The sequence below is a fragment of the Euprymna scolopes genome, chromosome 2 (assembly GCF_053919585.1).
Source record: "Euprymna scolopes isolate OS-2025 chromosome 2, ASM5391958v1, whole genome shotgun sequence".
Taxonomy (NCBI): domain Eukaryota; kingdom Metazoa; phylum Mollusca; class Cephalopoda; order Sepiida; family Sepiolidae; genus Euprymna; species Euprymna scolopes.
The window spans coordinates 184,795,787-184,823,724 of record NC_136483.1 but is presented as its reverse complement, the minus strand read 5'-3'; the positions used below and the strand labels follow the sequence as shown (position 1 = coordinate 184,823,724).

The 27,938-nt window shown below is 33.7% G+C and overlaps 1 protein-coding gene across 3 annotated transcripts in view; it reads right to left on the bottom strand.

Annotated features, from left to right (window-relative positions):
* The window catches only part of LOC145299439 (ferric reductase 1-like), a 143,457-nt gene that overhangs the window by 55,294 nt on the left and 60,225 nt on the right, over positions 1 to 27,938 (bottom strand). The window contains exon 1 of one of the 3 annotated variants that reach the window (XM_080144405.1): positions 23,142 to 23,213. The exons of the other annotated variants lie outside the window; for them this stretch is intronic. The gene's annotated coding sequence lies outside the window, so the exon portion shown is untranslated. Of the gene's footprint in view, positions 1 to 23,141; positions 23,214 to 27,938 lie in introns of those variants that run through there. 3 annotated transcript variants of the gene reach the window in all.

The window sequence follows — 27,938 nt, the reverse complement described above, 5'->3', positions numbered from 1 at the left end:
GCCATTTTATGAATTAACTAAAGGGAAATAATTTTGATTTTTTTTTAAATCAAGAACTTAATTCTTTTATGAAATCTATGAAAAAAAAAAGAGTTGTGTGTGCATGTGTCCAGAGCGAGGAATAGGCTGGGTGAAAAAGAAAGAGGGGGGAAGGTGGGGTGGAAGAAACAGAGGAAAATAGAGATGTAATATAGCGCAGATGCAAATGCAAGTGAAATGACATCACCAGTAAAGGAAAAAAGGCTATAAAAAAAAAAGAAAACGACCACTGGAAAGACATGGAGAACATTCTAGATCACGTGGGTAACGTCACGGCTGTACCAATGAGGAAATAAATGTTGTTGTTACAAAGAACAAGCAAATCAGAGTTATTTCCTATTCTTTGTCTTTGTCTCCTTTGCAACAGAAGGTCAGAAATTCATTGGGTTACTATAAGAAAAGCCATGATATGGATCTATTAGTATAAATTAAATATATAGTACTTTAGAAATTCATTAAAACATTAGCATAACAAAATTAGTTTTTTGGGGGGTTTTTTTGCTTTGTTTTTTGTTTTATTTTGTTTTGTTTTTTACTGTAAACAAAGAATGTTGCTACTCAGACATAAGCGGCTACTATTTATTTGGGATCGTATCTAACAAGGAACTGTGGGGAGTTCAGCAGTGAAACGTCTGTTCACATTACATTTAAACTTTTGCAGGTTAGTACAATAAGGGAAACAGGAAATAGCGAGGGAATTCCAAAGTCCAACATTAAAAACTATCAAAGTAGAAGGCTTTCCAGCATCTACAAACTTCAACAGTGAATGGGGTGGGATTTTGCTGCTTGTCGGGTTAGTCAAGAAATCAAGAAGGTACAAATGCTATGAGTTCATCAGTGCACATTCCATTAAAATACTTATAAAACAAGTACAGGGATGTGACATTGCGACAATGGAACGGAAGTTGAGGATTGGCAGAACCTATTAGATTTGAGACTCTCTTTTAGACCCTGTCTGAGAGTGAGAGACTACTGTTAGATACGCCAGTCCAAATGCGACAACAATACTCAATGCATCGGCGAATTGTGGCTTTGTAAAATATAGGATGCTCTCTGATGTGAGTAATTTTCTAGTATGGTAGAGGGAGCCCACCTTCTTTACAGCAGCCTTGGCAATGTCCTAAATGTATTTGTTCCTGTTCATGTTGCCTGTGAATGTTAGGCTGAGGAGTTTAAAAGATGGGATCTCAGGTAGAGTGTTATTTGTCAAGGCAATCATTTATTGAGAAGATTTTTCGTGGTTGTTAAAGGAAAGAAGCTTAGTCTTAGTAGCATTAAATGTTATCATCCATTTACGACTCAATTCCACTAGAGACTAAAGGTCATTTTCTAGGGTTTCTGGCATTGCCTTGGAAGAGTAAAATCTCTACTTATATATAGAAGGCACTTTGTGTGTGTGTGTGTGTGTGTGTGTGAGAGAGAGAGAGAGAGAGAGAGAGAGAGAGAGAGAGAGAGAGAGAGAGTTTGTTTCCTATGTATTCCAAAAAAGCTGGGTCAATTTTTTTTAAATTTCACACAAATGTACTTTATATATCTGGGAGTGTTCTTAGATAGGTTTTGTATCAGAAAGTATCAAAAATCGATAACTGAAAAAATCCAATGAAAGAAAAAACAGTTTGAGTTTTACCAAAATTAACATCCTTATACAACCTAACATCAGAAGTGCATTTGAGAAGTTTTATCACAGCACAAGTAGAAAAGCCCAGTATATAAAATCAGCAATAGGTTCTTTGATAAGATAAGGGTATAATCAAAATGGATCTTCCTGTTTAGAGCACAATTGAACCATGATAATCGACTTTAAACTTGAATTCAAACCCTATATAAAAATAATTTTATAAAATCAACAGGAGGTTCTCTACAGTGCAAAGTAGACTACAATGTATCGTGGACTAAGTCACTGTAGAATGACATATGAAGCTTTCTCCTGATGCATCACGGTTGGTCCCCAACTAGAGCAGGCAATCAATTGATTTAATTGAAAAATGGGTAATTTCACTAATTTCGATGACAATAAAAATATATAAAGTGTGGAATATTAGTTGATCTGCATTCAATCCTGGGCAATATTGAATCTCCCTACTAGTATATATATATATATATATATATATATATATATATATATATATATATACTAGCGAGGGGTACCCGGCGTTGCCCGGGTGTTTGGGGGGGGGGGTTAAAAAAAAAGTAAGTATGAGGATCGAACCCGAACCCTTGAGGCAAAGTTGTAAATTAAAGTGTGAAAAAAAAACGTGCGATGTTAACCATTGCCCCACCGTGAGATGTTTGAATCTATTTAATTAGTTGGATTTAGCAGGTGCCCGTTTTAATGAGTTAATGAGGTCAAATTTGACTGCGGAATAGTATTTATTTACTGCTGAGCGCTTCCCCCCCCCCCAAGATGTTATAGGAAAAAGACTAACCCACATGCGGCGAGCGACAAATATTGAATATTTATCTTCCCGAAATCGAGCAAATTAAATAGACAGGTGAGCTTCATTGTTAACTGTGAGATATTACGATTTATATGTAATATAAAAAGTTTTAAAAAGTTGTGAAGCGAGCGACCGCTTCTCTGAAAAAAATCTTTTGTAGACATACAGAAAAAGCGAACACATATACATACATACATTTTCGCTTTTATATATATAGAAGATAATTTCTAGTGGTTTCCTATTTCTTTCATACTATTCCAACGATTCAATATTATTTTAATTAATTAAAATCTATTTGTGGGTGTGAATATTTTTGCACATTCTTCAGTGATTAAATTAAATTACATTTTGAGAACGAACAGTAAAAACAAAAATACTAAACGCATATGTTAAGAATAAAAAGAATGCCCATTTTGAAGATGCGTCCATTTAATCCGAACATTTGGCAACAAAAATACGATGTTAAATTTAAACATGGTGGGTCAAAAAAAAAGTGTCATTTTAAAAGTTAGGCATGACATTTGTTTAAAACTTAAGCATGGTAGATAAAAAATATTTCAAATCTAAGCATGACAGGCCAAATAAAGTAACATTTCAAAATTATATTTGTTACAAACCAACAAAACCCCAAATTCAAAATTGAACCTGACAATTTACAATAAACATGTACCTTTTCAAAATATTAAAAGCTATTGAAAAAAAAACCCTCTGTACTTTTTTACATTAGTGTTTTTTTTTTTTTAACCAACGCATTTCAGGTGAAAACCTTATTACGTACTTACGTGTCATGTCGAAATTAATATATTAAATCCCCAAAATTACGAAAAATGATCCAGTAGAAAAATAATTACAAGTAAAAATAGAATTTATTGAATTATCGAGTTTTATTTTATGTTTTAATGTGGAAGAGTTGTGTGACCAATTCTGTATGAGAAACAAGGGAGATAACTCTTGAATTAAATTGACTTAAATTAATTTTTGTTGTTTTTTTAAACTAACGTATTTCAGAACGTAACTGTGGCCGATGTTTTGTTAAAAATACATCTAGCACATCTACTGGATCATTTTTCAGAATTTTTTGGAATTTGTACTAATTTTACTACAACACATAAGTACGTAATAATGTTTTCACCTGAAATGTGTTGGTTTAAAAGATCGCCAAAGTAAACAAGTACCAAAAATTCAAACGTGACAGAAAAAAAAGTTTATCCTAGTGTCGATTGGACGCATCTAAAAATGGCTTCTTAGAATCGCAGAAAAGTTTTCACAATGGCAGGTCGCCAAAAACGACGCTCTTGCAATGTTTCTGTCTTATCAGAAATGCAAGGTGAGGTATACATACTAAATTCTTTCGTTCTGATGCAGCCTGGAAGGAGGAGGGAAACGAAGTATCTTTGGGATAAACTAATCTGACTCAGAGAGGAACGAAAAAAAAAAAAATCAAAATGTATTCCTTCAACTTCCGGCAAAATTAACTTGAGTTTAAACAGATGACACGGGAAAATAATAAAAATAAAAGATGGTAGCTTATGAATAAAGAAAAAAATGTAAATAGAAGTAAGCAATTTTTTTTTCTTTAAGGAACATAACTTATTAAGGCCCGGAAACAACTCGAGGATAAGGGTTAATGAGTGTTAGATAAACAGTGAGACAACACTATGATGATCAGTAATGGTGGAACTTTGGTAGAGTTTAATTATATAAGAGGACGGCTCAACAAGAATTTATTTACATTAAACTTGAAAACGACCATGTTATACTTAGCTGGGAAGCAACCCAACAGTATTTTGTTCGATAGATAGACAATTCTAGTAAAGAAACTCTGCTCAGAATTTTCGTTCAGTTTTAGGCACAAATAAAGAGTGAAGGAAATTGTTAACAGTTGTTGCAGCTAGACGAGTGGGTTTTTTTACAAATATTTTATAAGATTGGAGCTCAGTCGAGCACCTATCATAAAAATAGGGATAGATCAGAGATAGATTCGCAATGTCTCTTCTGTAAGAAAGAGGAAGGAGGGAGGTGAAGAGATCTTCGCCACTGGATTTCAAAGACAGTTTCGTACCCTGTCAATGCGGGAAAAGGTACTCTTAGCAGCTTCTCAATAGTACTCCATCTTAGAACATATTTAGCTCTTATATAGGTAGAGTATTGCACCAGGAGTGAGATATTTTGTTTTTAAAAGTTATAATCAACTTATCTCCATATATAATAAAATGACTGCAGAAATTCCCCTGGACCAAAATAGTGTAGGTTTACCACAACAGATGTCACATACAAAGCCACTATCTTATGTAGCTTTCGAACACCATTATAGACACATTTAGTCCTGATATCAAAATATTACATTGCATCCTACAATCAACACCATTACAATCGCAACATCTATAGAGGAAGAAGTCCCTATTTTTCCCTCTAAATATTTAGTCCTACCATTCCTACTAGTTGTCACTGGCACAAATTCTACATATTCCACAGATTCTATGATTACACCAACCATAACTGGCTCAAGAATGCATAGACCTACCATAATATTTCCAGTTTCTGATTCATAAATAATAAAGGCTCTCTCGCCAAAGTTTGTCTATTCTAATTGGCTGAACCTTGAAAATTCTCATATTCTGGAATCCAATTCTTCCCTTTATAAATGAACGGTTACTAAAATTAAAATATAGCATCACTAACAAACATATTATTTTGTCCGCTGTCAAGTTCATTTAATGCTTAGGTCATTACAGTTGTGTGTGTAAGATTCAAATCACTGTATTAGTTTCTTTTCAGCTGTTGAACTGCTGTTCACTATTATTTTACACATAGTCTGTAAAAAGTTACTCTTCCCCCTCTCTCTTATTGCATGTATTTACCTTCGATAATGATTCATGTATGCATATGTTTGTGTCTGTGTGTTCGGTTGACCATGCATCTCAAAAATTTTTATCATTCCACCCTGTATACATATCATGATTCTTTGGGGAGTACAAAACTTAAATATTGCAATCATGAAGAGGAGACTTTTATTATTCATGATTAAAAGTAAAATCTGTAAAACATGTTTTTAAAAAAAGGGGGTGGGAGAAAAAAATAAAGAGGAGAGTCAGCTGACCGGTTTCACCCTCACTTTCTCAAAGCAATATCGAGGGATTTAAAAAGGAGAAATAAAAAATATGTACATTATTAAAATAAAGTTACATTGCGTTCGGTTATGGGGGGAAAAAAAAAACAAAGAAACAGGGGAGTGATTAAAATAAAGCAATTTTTTTTCTTCTCCTCCCCTTTTTAAAAAAAACAAACATGTTTTACATATTTTACTTTTAATCATCTATAATATAAATCTCACCTCTCTGTTTAAATGTATGTATGTATGTATGTATGTATGTATGTATATATGTATGTATGTATGCCTAAAACTTTCGACAGAGGCAAGGGATTTTCACGAGATTGGTATAATTTTGAAGCTCGACCCTTCGGACGACAAATATCGAAAAATTGGCCAAAAACATAAATTCCTGGGCAATTTTCTACAGAGAGGATCGATTTTTTGCTGACATTTTTTGCAAGCCATTCAACCCTCACATTCACGACATTGCTTAAAAGGTATTATTTCAACCACCCATGACGTCACAACCACGATAAGCACATCACTAAGACAGTTTTTTTTTTTTCACCACTTTTTCCTCTAGCGTGTTATGGGTTCGTCGAGCTTGCTTACTACTCCTATTTTTTTTTTTTCTTTGCATTTGCAATTTTCATTTTTTTTACTTTCTTTTCTGCCTTCGCATCACGGGTTCGAGCCTATCTGCCTACTACAACTTTTTTTTTTTTTTTTTTGCTCAACACACACCTCCAAACACCCAGGCTAGTGAATAATAAAAGTTTTCTTCTCATGATTGCAATATATATATATCCCAAAATAACAGACAAATACTCTGTCTATAATCTATAAAATTGCACATAAATTCATACATTGTCATCAGTGCAAAAGAAATAAATGAACACACAATAATCAAATGCATATAGAAAAATAAATACAAAAATGCACACATATATAAATTCGCCAAACATTTTGGACATGACTGTCTTACAAATGAGACAGAAATACATAACATGCTTGCTATGGAAATAACCCAAAAGAGTCGCCAAATATACACCAAGACCTTTTATTGCAAAAAAAAAAAAAATATGGAAGAATGGGCCTTCTAACAACATACCAAGTATTTTCTGGGTGAATTAACTCGGAACTATACAAATAAGGAAGGCTTTATAGACTAAAAAGAGGATCACTCCACTTGTGATCAGGAGAGAATCATAATACAAGACTTGATATATATTATTCCTTAATTGGAATTCATTTTTGAGATGAGCATTATATATATTAATTTATTTTTATTTCGGACTATTATTCTCATCTTTATTAGTTGCTGTCTTCATCTTTATTGGTTATTGTTTTTCACAATGTTTTGGCCAACTATTCCTCTGCAGTTGATAGAGACATTGAATCTCTACGGTTCCAGATAGACATTGTCTGAAGATAGCGGTTTCAATCCTACCCAAAGTCGGCCAGAGGTTTACTTGGCCAAAACGTGGTGAGACGACAACAACTACGGATACCAGTGATTGCTGAGAATGCAGTTAGGAGATTTGAAGTTCCTATCCGTCACGGTTACCACCTGACGAAGGCCAGAGGAATAGTTGGCCGAAACATTGTGAAAAACAACAACCAATAAAGATGAAGACAACAACTAATAAAGATGAGAATAATAGTCGGAAATAAAAATAAATGAACAAGACTTGATGACTAATGATTTGAAGAAGATGAATGGTCTCAGCAATGACAACAAGTGCACTTTCTTCTACACAGAAGTAGAGAGTGTGAGTCACCCGACATTTAGTTGTAAAGTTCTGCTGGGGGATGGTTAATGTAAGATGTGATGCAATGGAGTGTGGAAATATCTCCACTGAACCATTTGTAAAAAAGTTGAATATCGAATTTAGCAGCAAGTCCTGGGAACATATAGCAGAAAGAATAGTTGGAAATAAGTCAAACATCTGTGTTTTAGATGTTTATGTAAACACATTTAAAATGTCTATTCACACACACACACGCACACACACACACACACACTCACACACAAAGGCTCGTTCAACCAGAAAAGGTCACAGAAGAATAAATTGAATTTGATTTTAGACTCATCAAGATTATGGAGGTGCGCACACACACACACACACACACACACACACACACACACACACACACGTCTACCCACAAACACACTATGGACAGTAGTAAATATTGATATCCTTCCGTTCTTAAAACTATATGCAAATATATTCCCGAAAACCAAATAGGGCGTACATGAGATTACAAATTAGAATTTATATATCAGCCAGACAGAATAATACATTTCTTCCGGCTACTGCTACTAACCCTAATCTATTAAAGATTCAAATCTCGATAGAAACAAGATTTTTTATGTTGATTTTCTAGGGCAGCAGGCAAGGAGAGTAGAAGGTGGACCTTGGGTTTATTTTTCGGAGCCTCATAACTCTTGCTTTCCTATTCTCTTTGTTTAGCACTCACATTCCATGGGCAATGTTTCTGACAAAGGGGAAAGAATTCACACACTGGATTGCAGATAAGTTGGTTTGTATTATTTGGATTATCCAGACTACTGTTTTTATCTTGGATATGATTCTCACAACGTTTCAGCAGATGTAACCTCTAATCTTCTACACGTATGCTTAACTTAGAAATCTGTACAGAATTTCAAATGGAACCCTTTATTTAATCTATGTAGGTAGCTTGTCCTCATTCCATCAGCCGTGATCTGGTAGAAGTCTTAGGTAATTCATAAATGTATTCTTAGTATCGCCCACACTGAGGACTGAACTTTCAGAATACTGTCACTTAGAACTGATTATTACTTAGCATTTTTATCCATTGTAACACAAGTCCTTCAATGACACATAGATGAAGAAGATCAGAGGTTACACTGTAACAGAGTATGGATGCGTGTATGCGAAATGACGCCATCGATAAAGAAAAAGATTATAAAACGGAGAAAGAGATGATCACATTAGAGATGTGGAGCACATTCAAGAGCACAGAGATGTGGATGACATTTGTGAGCACATTCGAGAAGATGATCAAGTGAGAGAGAGGTCACATCAGCAACGAGAGAATGAGGAAATAAATGTTATTGTACGACAAAAATGTTGAAATTCTTTTCTATTCTTGGTCTCCTTTGCGACTGAGGCTACAATGTTGGTTCTCGGACAACATTACAACATCAGCCGAAATATTGTGAGAGTAACACCGAAGATGAGAACAGTAGTCTGAATAACTGAAATAATATAAATTATCAACGCTAATCTAAAAAAAATACCAAAACCTAATTATGTTCGGGTTTCATCATAAAATAGTTTTGGCAGAAGCAAGAGAGGATTAAGGCTGTGGAAGCGTTCAACAAAATTAGATGTGGCTGCATAAAAATACAAAGATAGTGCTTAGTTAGTAGATGTAGATCAGTTGAGGTGGCAGGGTCAGTTGGCAGGGAAAAGCCAAGTAAAACATGACACATGGGAGGAAGTGATAAGGAAGGTTTTTTTTTATAAGGGGGTCTTCGCTTATCAAGGCCCAAAGGTCATTCGAGGATAAGGCTTAATAAGTGTACGGTGATCACTGAGACAACAGCGTAGTGGTCACTGATAGTGGAAATTGGGTAGAATTTGATTATTCAAGGAGACGGCTCAACTTGTTTACATTGGATTTGAAGATGACCATGCTGTAGTTAGTTGGAGAGCAAGTGAGTGGAACAGAGTTCCACAGGTGGGCAGTTTTAAGATTTGAGAGAAAGCGGGATAAATAAAAACCTGGCCAGAGAAAAGTTAGTTTCAAAGTCAATTTCTAAAAGCCATCCACTATTGCCAGCATGTAAAACAGATGACGATTATGATTGGGGATTCTGGAGCGATTTTTTTTTAACAAGGGAGTCACCACTTATCAAGGCTCAAAGGCCACTCGAGAATAAAGGTTAATGAGTATAAGGTGTTAGTTTAGTAATCGTTAATTGTGTAGATTGATTAAAATTTGGATTATTTAAGGGGACGGCTCAACAACCACTTGTTTACATTGGATTTGAAGGCTACCATATTGTAATCGGCCAGGAAGCAGGCCAATGGAACAGTGTTCCACATGCAGGTAGTTCTAGTTCATGGAATCTGCATTTAGATTTAGGCACAGATAGAGAGCGGAGAAAATTATTGCTAGCTATTTTAGCTAGTTGAGTGTTTTTTGTGTAAGTTTGTCAAGGGTGGGCTAGAGATTGGAGCTCAGACGAGCACTTGCCATGAAAATAACGATAGAGCAGAGACAGGCTCGTAACGTCTTCTGTGAGAAAGAGGTTGCAGGGAAGAGAAAAGAGCATCACCCACTCAGTTTAAAAACCGGTTTTGAACTCTTTCAAAACAAGTTCCTGCTCAGATGTGCCAACAATATTCCATTTTATGATGTACTTGATGCATTGGCAGTGAGATACTTACTGGAGCGGTAGAATGATCCAACCATTTTTTTTCAGCGATATTGGCAACAGATTTGATGTACGTGTTCCATTTTAGATCAAGAGTGAAGGTCAGTCTCAGAAGCTTGTCAAGATATAGAGCTTTCCCGAGAGGAGAGCCATTCATTTCAATTGGGGTCAGAGTGATTATGATGAAAAGAGAGAAGCTTAGTTTTAGATGAATTAAAATTAACCAGCCATCTTTTTCCCTATTACATCACGTGCTAAAGATCAGAAGAGAGAGAATCAGAAAGATCTTAGTCATTGTCGGCCTTTGAAGTGTTGCCATAGATTGTGGTGTCGTTGGCATAAATGTCTACGAATGATCTAAGAATGTGATTTGGGAGATCATTGATGAAGATTAAGAAGAGAGTTGTGTGTGCGTGTGTGTGTATATATATATATATATATATATATAGCTAAGAAAATCAAATATTATGAAGTGATAATATTATGTCTTGATCTGCCATATTTAATAACACAATTCAAACTAAGAAAACCAAAATCAGCCTTGTAATGGCTACAATTTACTATTAACATCACTAAAAATTGTGAACAAATGCTTTTCTATATAAAACTGAAATCCCCATTTTCATAAAAATAAAAAGAAATTAAAAGAAAAGACTTTTTGTAGATTATTTGGATTATTATTTCACAAAATTTTGCATGATGTAATCTCCAAACTTCTTCCCGTGTCCTTTGTTCAACTTGGGGATCTTTCTCTTGAACTCACGAATCTGTATATAATTACGAGTGAAACCTTTTTTTTTCTTTTTTTTGATACACGGTTATAGCTTTGTCTTATTCCATCAACAGACAGGGAGAAGTCTTAAGTAATTCGCAATTGTATTTTGAGTGTCACCCGCACTGAGGATTGAACCTTCAACTACTAGAAGAGTGTCACTTTACAACTGAATTTATCTAATGTTTTATCCGTTATGCCATGGATCATAATCCAAATAATATTAACTTCCAATCCTCATCTTAAAAATGCAAAAACATAAGACTATGCTGTTTGTTTTTGTTTTTGTTTTTTGTAATTGACAATCTAGATATTTAACATTTGTTGTAGGTGTTGGGTATCACCTAGTGCGTATTGACCTGCCCATATTAAATGCTCTGCTAGATTCATTTTGATAGCAATTACCCCACTATGAGACACCCACCAATCCCAGTTGATAAATCTTTTATAAAAAAAAAAAGAGAAAAATCTCAGTATGGCAGTTACACATTGCGAAACATATGTTGCTTGTAAAACTGTGTCATCTTACTTCATTTCAATGAAAAAAATAGTTATTATTTACTCACTAGGAGTAGTCGCACAGGCCATCATCAAAAATTTCTCTTTGAGAACAACTTGTGTTATCTGAAGTCTGAGTTAGTTTTTTTCTTAGCTAGTTACGTAAACCATGTGATCAGAAGCAGGATTTAACTAAACTCATCAAGAGTTTCACATCTGTTAATGTTTACAAACATTCTGGAGGTAGAAATAAACAAAAAGAAAGGCATATCAGTCAGTTTTTCTTGTTTGGCTTGGTTTCATTTCTTTTATGGCACATCAACCCCAGTTTTGAGTTTCCAGTTTCATTACATAAACAATTTCCTATTGAAATAAATTAACTTGCTGGTTTGGTTTATCACTTTTTTTCTCTTTTTTTTAATTACATTTTCACCCCAAACAACCACTTTGATGTAGGGGGGCTACTATGAGGGACATAAGCTACAGAGGTACTATGTGGGGAGTTGGGCAGCAAGATGTCGGTTCATGTTGCACTTGAACTTCTGCACGTCAGCACAGTTGGGGAAGAAACTACTGGAGTAGAAGGCTTTCTTATATCTAGGGATCTCAACTGTGAAGGGGTGGGATTTTGCAGCTTGTCGGGTTTGTCAGGGTATTTACGTCGAGGGGGTACAAGTGCTTGCAGTTCATCGGAGCATTCACTGTTAAAGCACTTGTAGAACATGCAGAGGGATGCTACATTTCGTCGATGGGACAGAGGCTGAAGCTTAGATGACAGTTCAGGACCTATCAGGTTGGTGACTCTCTTTTGAACCTTGTCTAGGAGTGAGAGACTAGTAGCAGATACACCAGCTCAAATATGACAACAATACCATACATGGGAAAATGGTGGCCTTATAGAGGTATAGGATACTTTCGGGCATTAGTAGCTTTTAAGGCATATCAAATCATTTGGGCTTATTTAATGTTAAACCACATTCTATTATACTATGTACGAGTTAATCAACGTTTAGTTTCATACGATTTTGAGGGGAATTCCTTACTGTAACTAAGTGAATAGAAAAGGGGTGAAAAAACCTGGATTTCTGAGGACTGTAACTGAAGTAAAATGAAAAAAAAAAATAACATACAGAATGGAATGATAAAGTTGTCACCCTAAAGAAAACAACACTACAGCTTTATTTTAAAACTTTTATTGAAAATATCAATTCAAGTAACTTGATTAATGTAGTAGAGCTGACATCTATTTAATGTAGCTGCCTTCAGCCTCAATCAGCGCCTTGATAGGGGTCCAGAACTGGGAGCATGACTTTTCCACAAGCATCGACAGGAGCTCAGCAAATACTCGGCCGATGGCAGCGATCAGGCTGGTTTTGATGTCGTGGGAGGTCATGTTGGTGATGTTCTCAATGTATGATCAAACAAAGTAATCCGCCAGTTTCAGGTCGGGGAAGGAGAGGGTCAGTAAGAGAAAGGTACAAAGTCCTAGCACTCTTTCTGAAGCTAAGCCTAGATTTCTTTGAACTTGCGGGCCGGCACTGAGTTTTGCTGCCACACTTACGGTCTGCCAGCAGCCAAATGATTGCACCAGGGGATCGCCTCACTCTTCAGCACATCCATCCATTTTGGTGTTGACTTTCAAGCCGACTTTGAAGATGTGAGGTGGCACGATGTGGTCTTCACTTTGAAACCACACAAAAGATTATAACTGTGGCCGGAAACTTTGTTGAGCTGTGGCCTCAAGTGTTGAACCGTCCGTATTTGCATTTCAAGGTTGTCATAACTTGGATCGGTAGAGAGCATGAGTTGTACAGAGGCGCATCTCCAATGTCTCTCGATGAACATTGTGTTACTTTCAGACATAATAGAAGACTCCTACTGCTCTTGGGATTTGTACACAACTGGCCAACTAGTAGATGGTCTGCAACAAAAAAAAACGGTTTTATCAAACAGAAATGGAATCATGTCGTCTTTTCTAGTGCGACAATTTTACTGTTCCACCCTGTACTTTTATATTGTCATGAAAATTTTATTGATATGAAATTTTAGTATTATGAAAGTCTGAATTGTGACCATAATCGTGACTGCCTATTTCTTTATAGTCATAAAACTCATATATATATATATATATATATATATATATATATATATATATATATATATAATGTTGCAAAAATGAAAAATTTCTTTTGCAAGCAAGCATGTAACTGTTTTTTGTTTGTTTGTTTTATAAAGAAATTGACGAAGTCTGGAAGTAATTCTTTTTCTTCTCTTTAAATTCTTCCAGTTAAAGAACAAAAATATTTTTTGTAGTTTCTATATGATTATAAATAAATAAATAAATAAATATACTCTCTCTCTCTCTCTCTCTCTCTCTCTCTCTCTCTCTCTCTCACACACACACACACACACACACACACACAAATACCAACAATAGATTCTTTGTATGGTGCGAGTTGAATTTATCATGATTCTTATCACCGTTTGAAATTCTTTGAGACTTTTTTAAGAAATGCAAACCACATGTGTTTCCTCCAACAATAATGCTATGAATTAGTCGACACAAGAAACTCAGTGAACTCTTTCATGTTTTTTTTCCTCCACATTTGAGTTCTTATACAATATATTTTTCTGGTCGGCATGGACAAACTGCCCCAGCCAGTAAGATATCTGTGTTATTTCAAAGTTTTTCTTCTCTCAGGTACTTGCCTTACCAAGGTTTAAAAATCTTATCATAATTGAAAGATGACATACTCATACGTTTCCCAAAGATATTAGTGAAAGTGATACTGAATCTGTGTGCGACCACGTGCTTACCCTGCTCAACAAAAGTTATCGACCCCACCGCTGTTTCCGTGGTCTCCTTCTCTTTCACCTTCTATTCTATTCAGTTTTAGCAATGTTATCGTCTCTCACATTGGCGATTGACAAGTGGGTGCACAGTGGTTTCAATAAATAATTGAACAACTCAAAACACAGATTCGAGAGAAACAAAAGACTCCAACAGCTTGCTGGTTTGCTCCCTTAGAGGGAATATGAAATTTACAAACGCTCCCCATCTGTATGTATAACCCAGTCATGGGAAGATGACTTAGTGTCTAGCATTTCGAAATGGTAACCATTTAGTATTAGCCAGGCTCCATACCACTTAACTCTAGTGATTATACTGCATTCCCAGCACATCCTTAAACTAAATGTACTCATCGATTCAAAAAGTATTGTTAAGATTTTTATGAAATTTAGTAGATTAATAGTAGAAGTGTAATGAGCTGCATTTAATTTATTTAGGAAAAGGTTGGGGGGGGGATGCAAATTTTATCATTCAATTAGAATTCAGTCGTTTTTTTGTATAGGGGTCAATTTCATTTTAATCATTGTAAATTTCACCATTTTTACATTAGACAGCTGTGGCTGAGATGATAGAAAAGAAGGGGATGTTAGCTGTGTTATCATGATGACATAGTTATACTAACTGTTTCTTAAAAAAAAAAAAGTCTTTTGAAGAAAATTATTTTAACTATTCATAGCAGTCTAAGATACATCCTCAACAGAGTCTTGGCCATTTGTGGGTATGAGGATGATCTTGCATCTATCTGTCGGGCTGAGATATGGTTCTGGTTAGTCTTAGGAGGACCTCTCAGTCTGTCTGGAGTAAACTTATTGCTTACTGCTTGAAGCGTCCCTACCGAGGAATGCAGACAGAACTGCCCAGACAGTTTTTAAATGGCCATCAGTGACTTTCATCATCATTGTAGGTACAGTAAATGGTATATTCAGTGTTATTTAAGACCTTTTTTTATCGGAGTTTGTAACAAATGCACAGACAAAAACAAATGCTATGCACAGACTAATATTGACATTACACACACACACACAGAAAAAAAACAAAAAAAAACATGGCCTAATTTTTCTAGCACAAAGAAAAGCTTAAATGCTGGACTGATGGCTTCATAAAGATCACAATGATTCCACTTTACAATTATCGAATAGCTCCTCCCTTTCGCCCCCCCCCCCGTTTGAGACCAACTAAACTATAGAAAGGTTCTTTGTTTTTTCCTTTCTAATTCATCCAACTATTGTATTGCACTCAGACCAACTAATTCACTGGCAATACAAGTTTATTTGGCAAATGTTCAGGTGAACCAGCCCTTGAAATCTTTGTTAACTTTTTTTTTTTTTTTTCAAAATATTTATTCAGTTATCAACTAGAAGCTACAGTTTTCTATTATTGAGAAAAAAAAATGTTTTTAATGATTTTCTTATGCAGGATGTCTGTAAAGTTTGGACATAAAGTGTGTGCATGCATATACATGTGTGTTGTTTGGCATTTTTTTTCTTTCTTTTTTTTTATTGTTTCGATTTAGAAAACCTTTTTACCAAAGAGCTGGTTGTTCCCCCATGTTAAATATACGGACCTTGTGTCCAAGTAAATGGTGACTATAAAAAACACAAAAGAAATATGCATTCATGCTATTTTTTTTTAATATGATGTTTCCCAATAATGAAGGACATTTGACTGACCCTCACTTGAACCCAACACATAATGCACATCTGTACTTCTGGTAAAGTTTTGAATATGGTTTAATGAGACATATTTTCTTCTTAAAATTAAAGTGACCTAAAAAGTTAAGCAACAAGGATCCTGGCCAGTACTAGATAGGTGACCATTTGGAAATGATAGACGTTGCATGTCATCTTCTCATGATCTGAGAACCGCTAATTACTCTTTGTAAAGTTTTGAATATGGTTTAATAAAACATATTTTCTCTTTAGAATTAAAGTAATCTAAAAAATTAAATAACATGGATCCTAGCCAGTACTAAATGGGTGACCATTTGGGAATGACAGATGTTGCATGTTATCTTCTTATGATCTGAGAACCGCTAATGAATTTCATATTCTCGGAAAAAAAGAAAAAGTAGCAGTGCCTCCCCCACCCCCACCCGAGTTCAATCATTCTTCACTGTAGTAAAAGCAGTGGCAATATGGTAGTGTCAGCATGTTGACTATTGATATGCACCATAAACAAGTCTTTGAGTGACATACAACCAAGTGTTGTGGTATATTAAAACTGCATAGATAATAAGCTCAAGGATTGAAAAAGATTACCCTGGAAATTTCAATGTTCAGCCAGATCACATACTTTGCTGTCAGTGCACAACTACTTATAAAAACAAGACCAATGCAATTTCCTTCGACACAGATGTGGAGAAGACTCCAATGGATGACATTGATGAGGATGCTTTGGATGCAAAGTAGAATAAGACAAAAAGAAAATGTCTCAATTCTAGTTTGGAAATGGTCGGCATGTCTTCAGTAAACCAATATGGTGTACTGCAATACAGTTGTGCTGCAAACACCAAGTTGAAATTGGACAATGTTATTAACACTTACAAACGCATCATTGTTGGAAGTGTATGACGTTAACAAGAATGCACTGGACACCACTGTCTCAGTTTTTTAGGAAAGTGAGACAAGATGAAGTTAGAGAAGCTGTATGATGCAAAGAGGAAGAAATTGAAGACTACTTCATAACTTAACATTCAGATGCTGACACTGATCCTCAACAGCTGGACACAAGAGTACACATCAAAACAATTTGATGTAAGAAAATATCTTGTTTGAACTGTTTGTGAATTTAAGAAGGTTCATGGAATTCTAGTAAAACTTGCACAAAAAAAAATGGTAAGATGCTTCAACAATAAACTTTCGATCTAGCCCAAAGTTTCTATAAAGATGACAAATGCAATCGACAGATGGTTCTTTTTGTTTTGTCTTTTTTACAGAAATCGCGCCATACAAAGCATGAAGCCATTTGATGTAAGGAACTAAAAATAAAAAAATACTTCAAGGTTAAAAACTAGCCAATGATAAGTGTTAGATTGATATATTCCAACCCAGAAAATCGCAATTTTTCCTTCTTTGTGAGAAACATTGCTCATGGAATGTGAGAACTAAAGGGCAAAATAAGAAAAGTGAGCACTACAAGGCTGCCGAAAGTAAATGCAACATTCACTTTCTACTCTCTGAGCGTTAATGAAAATATGCACAAACAAAAGAGATTTGTGCTGTGCAATCTATCAGAACTGCTCAATGTATTCCGAGCGAAATATCTCAATATAAAAATTGGATTTTCCAAGTTAGACACTCGAAAATCGAAATGGTGTATTCTTACTGGATCATCAGATACCCATTCTGTTTGCACTCATCTGGTTGATGCGATTGACTGGGAGTATACAAAGACCTAATCAAGAAAGTTGTACGTGACACAGATAACAAAACAAATGTGTTGCATCGTTGTGATTTATGTCCAGGAAGTGCATCTGGATGATGAGCCAAATCATTGAGATATAGATTTTGAATTACATTATTGCCAGTGGAAGATAACAGATCTTGTTGCATCCATATTTGATGAAAGCCTAAGCAAGATCTGTGAAATTGATGAAGGAATCTTTCAGTGTGAACAAGATTTTCATGTTAGGGGAAGTCCAGTATGTGATCCGAGATCCAAAGTTTCCCTTGGCACAAAGAGTATTGTAAATTGTGTTCTGTACTCATCTATATGGTATTTCCGGTTTCATTTCAGATGATAACACAAGTTTTGTTTGCAAGATTCAGACACAACAGGTAGAATACCTGAACATCACAAAGATCTATTATGTTTCTGATGGTTCTGGTGAGTCGTACAAAAATTTCAAAACTTAATTTATGTTCTCATAAATAGGATTTTTCCATCAAAGCGGATTTTCTTCGCAACTAGTCATCAGAAATCATCAAGTGATGGAATTGGTGGAACGGTGAAATGCCATGCTGCAAAACGAAGTTTGCAGGGACTACTCAACAACGAAATTCTGGGACTATCATGCAGCGCAGGAAGAATGCCAGGAAGAAATGAAATCGATTATATTTTTGGCATTGACAAAGAAGAAGACATAGTCGAAGTGAGATAGGAAATGAAGAAGAGGTTTGAAGAAGGTAAAACGATACTCGTTACAAGAAGCAGTTATCATTTCATTCGCTAGTTAGCATCACAAATTGGACATAAACTGTGCTGTAATGATGGCTAACGTAGACATCCATAACATCAAAAATCCAACTCTAGTTGATATTGGCAACATTGCTCCATCATTTTACATGCATTTAGAATTCATTATGGTGGATCGATTTGGTGAACAAAGTTGATTAGGAACAAAGTGATACAGATGTCCAATTCATGTAATGTGATCCACGAAAATCATTCAACTGGCTAGAAAGTGATGATAGCTGCTATGTTGCTATAGCAATTGTGATGAAGATTATGATAAAACAATTGCTGTGTTTGCAAAAACTTCATTCGTGAACAGCTGTCGACTTGATGTTTTAAAAACATGTTATGATGTACCTTATAAATAACTCCAAATTTTCTATAACAAAATGAATTTTGTGATAAATTTGGGTTTGGGTTTACCTATACTTCAATGGAAACATACAACACTGTATGGTGTAACGTGTCTCAACAAGAAAAGAAATATCCGTTTTTCAAGTTAAATTTGATGAGAAAAGAACAACGCTTTATTTTGGGATGAGAAAAAGTTCAAGCTATCTAGAATACACAGAAATAGGTCCACATAATATTTTGAGGCTTGGTTATCCCACTACGAAATTTACACAAACATATATAACTTCAAAGTATTCTCATCTTGATTGTTATTTGCACAACTCTGACTTTCTTAAATCTATTTTTTTTTCTAGATGTAAATATTATTTATTACTGCATATTATTACTATATTTACATCTAGGAATAAAATAAGTTTAATGCTTCTAAAATTCGTACTAGAATTGTTTGCAAGGATGTGTGACATATTGATAGAGTACTTGGTAAAATTCCGTTGTAAAGTTATACTCTTCTGGAGGTTGAAGGTTCAATCCAAATTTTCCAAATTTTCCGATTTTTCCAATTTTGTCCTTTTTTTGTCCTTTGTCGGAGACCTAAAAATGCAATTGCGAATGATTTAGAACTTCTACCCAGTCATGGCTGATGGAACGAGAGTGTGCTAAACACCCTCACTCCTCGTAACCCGTAAATTAAATACAAAGTTCCGTTTGAAATTCCGCGTAGATTCTCAAGTTCAGCAAAATGATTCAGGAGTTCGACAAGATACACCTGAATAAGATTGAGAGTTACATTGATTGAAATGGTCTGCAAATAACACTCAATATAACAACAGTAGTTTGAAAAATCCAAATAATATGAATAATCAATCCTCATCTCAACAATTCAGGACTGTAACTCATAAACAATTTGTTTGTTTTTTAAGTGACTTTTTGGATTCCTTGTGCAAAAAGAATCTTGTCTGTATGTACTTTTAACGTTCTGACTAGTCTAGAATTCATGTCATATACAAATATCCAATTTTCTGATGCTGCAATTTTGTGGCCGTTTGCAATATGCATTATTTTGGAAACCGTTTGGAGTGACAAGCTCAAGTTTTCAGGATTATCTAGTTTTTATTATACCAATAACTAGGGAAAGTTTAATGAAAATCTGAGAGGTAGCGATGACATTTTTCTGGATTATTCAATATGGAATTACCCTTGTAGTTTCAGAAATATTTACATTTACACAAAGGATACCAGAAATGGAAATTGAACAAAATAGGAAACTGACAATCATTTTTTTTAAATAACTTGAGGATTGTGGGTATATACAACTCGAATTTTAGGCAAATTTCTAAGGTTAGTGTTGCAATCAGAACTTATTTTCTGAAGCACAGCTTTTATAGTTATGCAGATGAAAACTTTCCAAAACAATCATTAAAATTAATCGCTGAAAAACTGAGAAACATGTAATTTTTGGTACCAGTATTAAACCAAGAATACTCCAATTCTGAAAGTCCTGATCATCATCTCAGACTTAGGGTTAATGAGGGGCATATGTATAATAGTTACTTTAAAGAAAAAGTTTAAAAAAATTAACGTTGTTACTGTTAAAAGCGACTGTACAAAATAACTCTGAAAAATGGCAGCCATAGAATGGTTAATAAAATTTACAATCCTTTTTGCAATAAACTTAAAGATATTTGATACAAATAAGCTTCAGTCTATGTCAGACTTGCCCACTTGCTGTAGAATCGTATTAAAAATTCACAATTCTCATTAATCTTATTAATCATTCGATGGTTGAAATTTCTTTTGTGATTTGTTTTTCTTTGGGGAGTGTACCTTATATACAATCTTTTCTGACAAAATTTTAAGTTAGGACAAAAAAATCAAACTATAAAAAAAAAAAAATCAAACTCTAGACGTAACAAGAGAACTACTGAAACTAGGACTTGCATAAACCGTCCCTATCCCGGTCAAAAAAGGCTCAGAAGTAGATCGCCCTGGCTCTACTTAGAAACCATGGAAATCAAAGTCATTTCTGCCTGGAAAAAACAAAATGGCTGATCAGACGAATGCTGCCAAGAGTTGACAAAATAATTCGGTTAAAGGTTAAAATGGAAGATTTACAAAAACAAGAAAAAAAAGGATATATTTTAAGCATACACAGATATTTACTCATTAGGCCGTTACAGAATGTCATTTTTATTTTCATGATATTTATCCCATCTGTTTTAGAGGAATTTTTGTCTAATTTAAAAGAAATAAAGACACGATCCACATATTTTGATTAAGTAATATATATATATATATATATATATATATTAGTGATGGGACGATCCAATAATTTTTCTGCTTCCGATACAATTACCAATTCCGATTCTTTATAAATCTCTAATTATAGTTAAATAATAAGGTTGTTATCTTCCCCGATTTTCATAAAAAACACACGTTAAATATGCAGATATTTTCCTAAACATCAAAATACATTTGTGGAGAGTGATCTATCGATTTTAGTTTTACTGGCAATTTAAAATCAATAAATATTTATTATTTTATAATTATTACCAGCAATGGAAGATTTTACTTTAAACAAAATCAAAGACAATTAAAAGAATCGTTTTGGCATCAGAAAATAGGCGTCAATTTTTCTGATTCCAATACCCCCAAATTTTCCGATTTTTCCAATTTTTGTGGAAATATATTTTCTTATAATATATACCAATCCTTATGTAAGAAGCTCAATGTAATTACAAAGCAATATAGTGAATAAATGACAAAAGACTATATTTCTTCTGATGAGTTAAGGGCATAATAGATTCACTGATTGATATAATAATTAGTGATTGATTTTGCACTACGAAACAGATACTGTCAAGAATTGTAAATGTCAACTGAATTAAAGGAATAAATTATAAGATGGTCAGCATCATGAACTTTGGAATATAGTCTTTTGTCATATATATATATATATATATATATATATATATATACACTTTTTATTTGTTTTACATAAGCATATATATATCATTACACATTCATGAGCATGTTTCGGTCAGCCAGTTACAAGTAATTAAAGACCTCTTCAGGTGATATTGCTTATACAAAATTAGTGTTTAAACTTTTAAGCAACATCACTTGAATTTGGCCTCTTGGCCTTCGGGTCAAGATCAAAGTAATGCAGTTCCGGGTTTTTGGAGTCGCCTGATTGTCCCCGTTGTGGGACAACGGCCGTAGAAACTACTGATCACGCTTTCTTCGATTGCCGCGAACTCCGCCATTACTGGTCGTATGTCAGCGAAGTGACGGCTCGCATCGATCCTGAGCATCCTCGCCGAATTACCGTATCCAATGTTGTGGACAACGTGGGGCCGGGAAAGACAAATGGTCTACGTTATGATCCTGGCCGTGGTGAGAATGGTGATTTGGACGTCGCGTCTACAAGGTTGCCGGGGGGGGGGGTGTTGTCTTTTTCTGATCAAGATCTGATCGCTTTCTTTAAACACCAACTACGGGTGAGGATCAGATGTGATAGAAGAAGGCTGCATCGCGCGGCATTTGACAGAAGATGGATACATGTAGCAAGTCTGTGTGTATGAAGAGGAGCCAAATTTGAATATGTGTTCCCCGCCTAGGTGTGGAACACGCAGTTCCGTAAAGTAAAATTAAACAAGTAATCTCTCAGCTAGCTGAGTGTGTGTTCCATCCCTCCCCGATTAGGAAGCCTCCAAGATTTCCATCCCCTCTTACCTGCAATTTTTGTTTTAACCCCTTCCTCTAAATTTTACCCATCTTGGAGAGAAAGAAATACAAACTAATCCCCATCCCTTACCCACAAAATTTTCTTTTCTCCATTTACAAAGCTAGTGGAACGGGCAGTCTATCATCTAGAAGGGGTTGGGAGGGTCCTACTAATCACCTTTTGTTTTTTCTTCCCCCGCCCTCGACACAAATGAATTATTGTACCATTTTATTATCTTTTTTGTTTTTACACATCAATAAAAAATGTTTTAAAAACTGGGAGTTAAGTAGGACGTCCCCCAATATGAAAGGGTGAATGCGGTATTATGGTGAAAGAAGATACTAGCTGGGAGAAACTTTTGATTTTGTTTAGTTCTGGAGTGACAAGGATGACCAACGACCCCCACAATCCCCCCTTTTGAGTTGGCCATGTGCCTAAGTTTTTGTTCATCGTTGATTTTTACTGTATTTTTAACATGAATAAAAGATTTAATATCTCAAAGTGTAGTATCTGTTCTTCAGATCTACACTTCAATTTCTTGTTCTCTTTCAGTGGAGGAGAAATCCTTCACGACTGAGACAATTTTTACTTTTGTTCCTTTTCTCCACATTAAAAAACGACCCTGGTGTCTAACTCTGTCCCGTGGGGAGGCATTGTAAATAGGAACATCACTTGAAGAGGTCTGTAGTTACTGGCAGAGTGAAACATGCTCATCAATGTATAGCGACATATATATGCTTATGTAAAACAAATAAAAAGTATAGCTTACTCTACTTTGGTATTGAGCACTCTTGTATGAACCTCATTAAAAATTTGTTGGTTGTGTCACCTCTGGGAAATAATAACCTGAAAAAAAAAATATATATATACACTGATTATTGCATAAGCATGAAACACTAGTGTCTGTAGGTATAACTATTATTTAATTATAATTATCAAGCCTCTTTGTGAATACTTAAGGATGGGCATTGTCTAGAAATTATAAAATAAAACAGTCAAGTAGTATTTATTGTAATGTTCACGACTTCAGTCGTTCGAACACTCAAGATTGTCTAATATTTGAGCCCGAATTGGGCGTTTATTAGTTACTAGCGGGGGGGGGGGGGTACGGTTGGTGAGGTGTGTATGGTTTTGGGTAAATCCAAACTCCTGGTGGGGGGGGGGGGCTAAAATAAAAAAAAAGTTTTGGTAGGTGAGTATGAGGATCGAACCCTTGAGGCAAAATTGGAAATTAAAGTGTTAAAAAAAAAACGTGCGACGTTAACCACTGAGCCACCGCGACATACAAAGGAACACGTTTGAATTTATTTATTTAACTATTGACAGGTGGCAGCAATAAAAGTTAACCCTGCTGCTTCTATTTGACCTAATTATTGAGGTCAAATAGAACAGTTAACTTGGGTTTGACTGTTTTTTTTCCCCAACATATGTTGGGGAGGGGGAAACCAGCTCCCCATTTTCAAGATTGATTAGCAACTGTCTGATATAAGAGAACTTTGTCCCCACATTAATCAAAGCTGATTGCTTCTGGACGTTTCCCGGCGCGATGCCGAGAACGTTATTCGTTGTTAACTTTGAATTAGTTTCGCTTTTTATACGAAAAAGCCCAATCAACATGCGAGAAGCCAAAATAGAAATAATCTATTTTGTCGGAATACTATTTCCATCATATATATATATATATATATATATATATATATATATATTAAGTAAAGTGATTTTCAATTTAAAAATTTAAAAAAAATTTTTAAATTTAAAAATCAAATTTTAATTAAATTAAAAATCAGTTTCATAAGAAGGAACAACAACAAAGTCAATTATCTGTACGATCGTTTCAGAAATCCGTGCTTTTTATTTGTGGTATACATGAAGTTATGTAGAATAATTATATATAGTTTTTTTTGGTAAGCACGGTCTCCTCATCAGCAAATTTAGGAGGATTTTTATTGAATTTAAAAGACACCATAAATAAACCTAGCATTAAAAGTAAGGCAGATGAATCTGAAAAAATTGAAATAAAAGGTTTGGATTTAAGATTTATAAGAAAATTAATAAGAAAATTAATATAGGTTATAGAAAGAAATGAGTAGAAAAATATATATTTTTGAATTTACATAATAAATTTGATTTAAAAATATATAGAGATAGTTACCTTTTAGTTTTTCTTTTTTTGAAATCAGGAACTGTGTTTAAAGTAGTCATTTAGATGTTTGCTATAGCTTTTTATTTTATTGAATGATGAATTTTAAAAGGGTGACGCTCGTGCAGTAAATTGTTTCCGTTAGCGTATTTTGATTTAAAGACGCTACAGTTAATATATATAGAGAGAGTATTTATTTTGCAAGTTTTTAAGGGGAGATAATTGTCATGGACTTTATTTATTATTTGATTTATGGGTCTAGGGGAGGTAATTGGTCTAACTTAATTTATTTAAAAAAAAAAAAAAAAAAAAAATTGTAATCTATTTTTACTAATGAGTAATTTTTAATGATTTAAGGTGGTTTATATTTATTAAATTTAAACCAACGTTTATGATTACATATCAGAAGCTCGTGTCTTGAATTTACTAGTTTGGTTGTATTTTTTATATCTTCATATTTTAAAATTTTTAGGGTTTCTTTTGTACATAGTGGACAAAATTTATCTCCTGGTTTATATGATTTGCAAGTCTCAATTATTTGCCATTTTAAGTTGAAAGAAATATTGTTATTTTTTAGTTGCCAAATATAGTTGGATAGAGTAGTTTGGTTTGATAGATAGTTATTCTTAAAAGAATGTTTGTGCGTTGAAATTCTATGTTTTATTGGGCCAGATGTGGAACCAATATATATTACCTCTTGATTATTGTGATTATTTTCCGTTAGGTCTATTGTTGGATAATATTTTAAAATATTAGATAAGAACTTTAAAGCCCCCCATAGATATAATAAAATTTTCAATAAGAACACAATTAAAGTCTCTTACTCTACTATGCCTAACCTTCATCAGAAAATAATTAGCTCTAATAATAAGAAAATTAATAAACTACAAAATACAACTATACAAAATACATTGGACTGTAACTGTAGAAGAAAAAATAAATGTCCCCTACAAGGCTCATGTAAAATTCAAAATGTTATCTATAGCTGCACAGTATCAAAAACTCCAAATCTACAAGAACCTATTAACAGCCATAATTCAACTACCAGATTAAATAATAACACCAACTTAAATCAATCTACCGATCAATTACTAATCAACCCACCACATAATAATCCAACAATAGACCTAACGGAAAATAATCACAATAATCAAGAGGTAATATATATTGGTTCCACATCTGGCCCAATAAAACATAGAATTTCAACGCACAAACATTCTTTTAAGAATAACTATCTATCAAACCAAACTACTCTATCCAACTATATTTGGCAACTAAAAAATAACAATATTTCTTTCAACTTAAAATGGCAAATAATTGAGACTTGCAAATCATATAAACCAGGAGATAAATTTTGTCCACTATGTACAAAAGAAACCCTAAAAATTTTAAAATATGAAGATATAAAAAATACAACCAAACTAGTAAATTCAAGACACGAGCTTCTGATATGTAATCATAAACGTTAGTTTAAATTTAATAAATATAAACCACCTTAAATCATTAAAAATTACTCATTAGTAAAAATAGATTACAATTTTTTTTTTTTTTTTTTAAATAAATTAAGTTAGACCAATTACCTCCCCTAGACCCATAAATCAAATAATAAATAAAGTCCATGACAATTATCTCCCCTTAAAAACTTGCAAAATAAATACTCTCTCTATATATATTAACTGTAGCGTCTTTAAATCAAAATACGCTAACGGAAACAATTTACTGCACGAGCGTCACCCTTTTAAAATTCATCATTCAATAAAATAAAAAGCTATAGCAAACATCTAAATGACTACTTTAAACACAGTTCCTGATTTCAAAAAAAGAAAAACTAAAAGGTAACTATCTCTATATATTTTTAAATCAAATTTATTATGTAAATTCAAAAATATATATTTTTTCTACTCATTTCTATCTATAACCTATATTAATTTTCTTATAAATCTTAAATCCAAACCTTTTATTTCAATTTTTTCAGATTCATCTGCCTTACTTTTAATGCTAGGTTTATTTATGGTGTCTTTTAAATTCAATAAAAATCCTCCATAATTTGCTGATGAGGAGACCGTGCTTACCAAAAAAACTATATATAATTATTCTACATAACTTCATGTATACCACAAATAAAAAGCACGGATTTCCGAAACGATCGTACAGATAATTGACTTTGCTGTTGTTCCTTCTTATGAAACTGATTTTTAATTTAATTAAAATTTGATTTTTAAATTTTAAAATTTTTTTTAAATTTTTAAATTGAAAATCACTTTACTTAATATTGAATTAGCTCTAGGACATTTAACTATCGAGCTTATTATATATCTAAATTACAACGAGCATTTCCTGTATTTTAATTAAACTAGTAATTTCACTGTTACATTAAAATACACTTAGCTCTTTAGACTATTATTCTAATCTCCTTTAAATTATATATATATATATATATATATATATATATATATATATATATATATATATATATATATATATATATATATATATATATATCCTTGTATATCTGTCAATGCTCTCTAAAAGTACCGGCTTTACCACTCTTAGTGTAAATGTGTCGTCCAATTAAAGGAAACTGATTATTTGCAAACATATCCACCCTATAAATATGTGAATCGACAAACACCATTTAAAAACGTATGCGCGCTATACATGTACACATTCTGTTTAACGCCATCAGACCATTTGCAAACAAATGTGCAGAAATGCATATATGCTTTATGTAAACGCACAGAAAACCTGTAGCTCATTTCTGGTGAAACGGCAGTTATTTTAACTTGATCTTCATTTGTTTTTATAGGTGGCTCTTTACACTTGTATATTGAGCCCTATTTTAATAGCATGCTTGTACCTTGTAAACGTATCTTTATAATTATGTATTATTTTGTTGATAAAGATAAAAGAAAGAACAAATTAGACACAGGAATAAATCAAAAATGAAAGCTTTACCGGTTTCACTAAGATCAACGAAATTTTTTCTTTTTTTTTTATAAAGATATTCATTGATCGGAATATAAAACTGCTAAAGCTCTCATTTTTTATGATTTATATCTGTGTTTAATTTGTTTTCCCCTTTGTTTTTTTTTTGTTTTTTTTTTTTTACATATCCTTTCTCTCTGAGATTCCATTTTATGATATATCGTGTAATTTATCCTCATATATATATATATATATATATATATATATATATATATATATATATACAAATATACTAGCAGAACCCGTGTACAGGCGTTGTCCGGTGGAAGTAAGCCTCCCACTCCACCTGTAAAAAAAATAAAAATTTAAAAAAATAATTACAGTTGTTAGTTGGATCCACTGGCCGTCCACGATAATGTCAGGCATACTTTGGTAATTTATAATAATAATATATTTGTTGTTATATTAAAATTTAATAAAATTGTTAATTCTGTTATTTTT